At 37.6% G+C, this 3,403-nt stretch overlaps 1 pseudogene; it reads left to right on the forward strand.

Annotated features, from left to right (window-relative positions):
* Positions 1-296: 296 nt before the first annotated feature.
* LOC126095892 (5S ribosomal RNA) lies at positions 297-414 on the forward strand (annotated as a pseudogene).
* Positions 415-3,403: the final 2,989 nt, after the last annotated feature.

Raw genomic sequence — 3,403 nt, forward strand, 5'->3', positions numbered from 1 at the left:
AAGACCTTTGTCGTGTTAACATCACGAAAAATGTCAAGCCTTTTCATGATCTTTGATCTACCAAAACTGAAAGAAATAAGAGCATCACTGATTCCCTATTCCAGTTTTTATCCCAAAAAATGTATTCTTATGTACACTAGTCCATTTGAGGATGATGAACAACATCTTTGGTTCTGGGCACAACCTGGAAGACATTTACTGGGATCATCGGGGTACCTCAAGTCTCTATTGATCAGCTTAATTGGTTCTATAACAGCCACTAGGAAATAATTTTTATGGCGATAAGGAACTTTAGTGCCAACGGCCCTGTCGCAGTGGTAACACCGGTTCCCGTCAGATAACCGAAGTTAAGCGCTGGCGGGCTTGGCTAGCACCTGGATGGGTGACCATCTGGTCTGCCAAGCGCTGTTGGCAAGCGGGGTGCTCTCAGCCCTTGTGAGGCAAACTGAGGGGCTGTACTTCATTGATTCAGTGACGGCTCTAGACTGATCATGACACGGCGGTCGGTCATTACCGTTCGGGCCTTCCGAGACCTGTTCGGACGGAGTTTAGTTTTTAAGGAACGACAGTCGGCTATTATTACGGAGACGTATCTATACTGCGAGAGCGATAAGATATTCCAACAGAATCACTTCCACAAAAGCTGTCTGTAAATCGATTCACGTGAAATCTGCGCTTTTTAAATAATTATACACTTAGAAGCATCTAACAAATTATGACACTCAACACAGAATATAACAAGAAGATGAATAACAAGATCTGGACTATGTGGAAACGAAACTGAAGATTCTGGACACTAACTCACAGATCAAAAACTGAACTGTAAACACAACAGGTTGCTATGGCAATGACACCAACCGAAAGACCAAAGTTTCTACAACAGACGAGTAAAATGCACATACTTCTGTATATAATGTTTTCGGACATCCGAAGATTTGAATAAGAAACCCATCACAAGTTGGGTAACTTTCCTGGACCGCATAAAATTTTGAAAAATGAAATAAAAATATTTCTAATTAGAATTTCGTAACAATTTTTGCACAGTTTTAATCAGAAAATTACAAATTATTTTAAAGGTTTAAAAACTGAAAATGTGGTTCTTTACCATTTTACGGCATTCCAACTCAGCATCAATTGCGCTATGAAATCGTCCAAGCTGCAGGTTGATCTGAGAAAGTAACACCCTGAAAAAATAGGTAAAGATTTGAAATACTTACAAATACTTAAAGAAAAACTTCAAAAGGACTCATGGTAGACGGATTGTTCACTTCGACGTCACAGAAAGATGTGGTTTGCAGGAGTGTTATTATATCTCACTACTTATAGCAAAATCTGGAAATCCTCGTACAGTTGGGCAACAATTAATTTTGCCACCCGCTGAACAGAATTTAAAAAAAATTCTCTACACCGACCTACTTATGATATACTCAGAAGAATTCCTTTGTATAATAACACAGTTCATAGACGTATTGATGAAATGAGTTATGATACTGAAATCATCTTGTGTAATTATCTCCAAACAACCAATTTATACATGCAATTGGACGAATCAACTTTACCTGGTAATTAATCATTGTTACTGTCGTATGTTTGTTTCCTTATGGACCAAGAAACCAAAGAAGAATTTCTCATCGTAAGAACTGTGGCAACAGACGCTAAAGGTCAACCAATATTTAAAGCTTTGGAAGATTATTTGATGGAAAAACTATCCATTCACCAAATATAATATCAGCAACAGGAGATGAAGCTCCTGTCATATTTCAGCGCGGTCATGGATTTACAAGCCCCTTAGAACAAAATGTACCTGGGGTCTGGAATACACTGCGTCATACAACAGTAACATTCAGTTGCTAAAAATCTTGGTCTTCGTACATTCATATTTAAACTGGATGAAGGTGGGACACAGCTGGTATGATTTTTGTTAAAAATGAAATTCCTCCAACTGGAGGAAAATGCAAATGAAATTCCTCCAGTTGGAGGAATTTCATTTTTAATAAAAAATCTTGGTGGTAAATTAAATAAATTTCTTCAATTTGTCATTCATGCAGTGAACATAATTCGAAACAGTGCGTTGAATTCTGAGTAATTGGTGCAGTAATGCGAAAAAGTTGTCGAGAGCTTTGATCGGTTACTTCTTCACACTGAAGTACGCTGGTTTCAAAAGGTTTATGTTTGACGAGAGTTGTCTAACTTTTTGAGACCATTTTATTGTTTTTAAATACTAAAGATACAATTTTAAAAATTTTAATCGAGTGAAACCCAGAAACTCCTTATTTAACAGAGATGTTAACTAAATTTAATGAGGCTAACTTGCAGTTACAAGGTGACATTCTCAGCTTCGGCAAAACACAGTTCATCATTTCAGCTTCTCTTGCCAGAGAAAGTAATGAAACAAATCAATGGAACGTGCAAATTTTCCCAGTTTTCCAATTTGTCCCAGTCAAACTGCAGGACAGTCACATTTCAACCTATGGTCAAAACTAAAAGTCCTTTACAGAGACTTTAAACTCAGAATTGAGGTTGTTTTAACTGAGTAAATAGCACTGCGGATTATCGATCCATACAGTGCTATTGAAGAAAGGGATGCCGAATTTAAAGAAGAACTGATCAGTATAAGCACTAAAGAAGTACTTAAGATACACTTTAGAAGCAATATTGGTAATTCTGGCTTCAGACAAACATACGTGTTGTTTACCCTGTGTTGTGGATCACTGCGTTAAAGTTTTCGATAGCTTTCCCACCTTCTAACCTCTTGGAATGGGGTTTTGGCACAGTTGCCAATCTTCATGAAAAGAGGAACAAATTGGTAATCACTGACCGGGGAGGTTTGGGGTTAAACCTAATTAAAAAGAAGGCAAATATTCGAAATTTGCTAATGTCCATCTTGCTTATCGCTACCATTACAAGTATTTACCAATTAACTTTACGATATTTGCGTGTTGTGTAGTTTAAATTAATAAATGAATAATTCTCGCATGCTTTTTAAGTTTTTCGCCATGCACTTCTGCGGTTAAAATATCTCAAATTGAGCACTGTATCAGCTGTCAGAAACACAATTGAAGTCGTGACTTCGTAAAAATTCAGTATATGAATGGCAGGTGGTTTACCCAAAGCAGAAAAACCTGGAACGTGGTCTACGAGAGAAAGAAGTTCGGGAGCTCTGGCCTAAAACATCTATAGTCTGTTCAAAACTCCTAGAGGATTTATGTTTTGGTAAGAGTGTGTGGAGTCGCAAAGTTGTTTCCACGTCCAGCACACGACTTCTAACATTTCATTCAGCTCGCTTAGATTCGTAAATTATTGACTGCACGATAATGGAACCGACATCAGTGTTTTCTGGCAGAGCTGCACTGGAAAGCTTACAAAAATTCATTTTCTGGCTATTTCACCAAATTTTCGACAC

This window comes from Schistocerca cancellata, chromosome 8, assembly GCF_023864275.1.
Source record: "Schistocerca cancellata isolate TAMUIC-IGC-003103 chromosome 8, iqSchCanc2.1, whole genome shotgun sequence".
Taxonomy (NCBI): Eukaryota; Metazoa; Arthropoda; class Insecta; order Orthoptera; family Acrididae; genus Schistocerca; species Schistocerca cancellata.